Source organism: Malurus melanocephalus, unplaced genomic scaffold, assembly GCF_030028575.1.
Source record: "Malurus melanocephalus ecotype Western Australia unplaced genomic scaffold, MMel_1.1 scaffold_1072, whole genome shotgun sequence".
NCBI classification, from domain to species: domain Eukaryota; kingdom Metazoa; phylum Chordata; class Aves; order Passeriformes; family Maluridae; genus Malurus; species Malurus melanocephalus.
In genome coordinates, this window is record NW_026624304.1 from 23302 (window position 1) to 24553 (window position 1252).

Genomic DNA, 1252 nt, shown 5'->3' on the forward strand with positions numbered 1-1252 from the left:
GAAAGCTTTTCTGCATGGTCAGAAGGTCTTCCCTGGGTTCAGAAAGCCTTTCCCCATGGCCAGAAGGTCTCTCCTGGGTTCAGAAAGCCTTTCCCCATGGCCAGAAGGTCTTTCCCTGGTTCAGACAGCCTTTCCCCATGGCCAGAAGGTCTTTCCCTGGTTCAGACAGCCTTTCCCCATGGCCAGAAGGTCTCTCCTGGGTTCAGAAGGCCTTTCCCTATGGTCAGAAGGTCTTTCCCTGGGTTCAGAAAGCCTTTCCCTGGGTTCAGAAGGCCTTTGAGTTCCAAAAGCCTTTCACTTCACTTCAGGGACTTTGGCCCCATGTTTCCTCAACGCACAAAACAGCTCTTCAGCTGCAATTGTTTTCTTTTCCTAACCCTGAATAAATAATGGGATGTTGTTGCACAGAGCTGTAAGAATTGGTGAGACAGACCAGGGAAAGCGGGTGGGGAGCAGCTGCTTAGAGGGAGCCTTGTCCTTGCAGGTTACACCATAATGCAGCTCTGCTTGAAATTCTGACTGTGCTCCAGCTATCAGGAATCTTGCCATGAATTTCCCCCCCAGAAAATAGATCTCCTGCCTGCCTTGGTGTGCATGAGCATTTCCCTGGAGCTGATGATGTTCCCTGTGTGACTCCAAGCCCCTGTCCTGACCCCACAGGAGCTCCAAAGGCAATGTCCCGGGATGTTCCAGGCTCTGTCCAGGCTCTCCTGCCTCTCCCTCAGGATGTTCCTCTGTTTCTGCTGATCTCTGCACAGATTGCTCAGCTTGCTGCTGCCTCTCCATCCATTTCTCTCCCCTCACTCTCTCTTTTCTGTTTCTTCTCTTCTGCTGTCCCTTCTAGTCAATGTCTGAAAAGAAGTTTGACTACCGGGAATTTGCTGCTATTCCTTCCTCCAAACCTGTTTACGAAATCCAGGTATAAACTGCATGCTGAGCCACCTTTAGATAGGTCAGGACCTGGTTTGGTGGAAGAGCTGAGGCTGAGGGATTTGGGGAAACCCTCTGCAGAGGCCTTGCCTGTGYAGGGGCACTGACGCCACTCCTGCTGAAAACTGAGGGCTTATTGGAGGCTTTAGCCATGTGGAATTAGAAAAAAGTTGGTCCAGATGGTTTTAAAATTAATKACAAAAGCTTTGCAGATATAAAATAACTGCATCTTCACCGGAGTGGCTCCTGAAATATTTTTTAGGTGAGATAATATTTTTGAAAGATGAGGACTAAAAGGGAAAGAAAAGTTACAGAAATGATG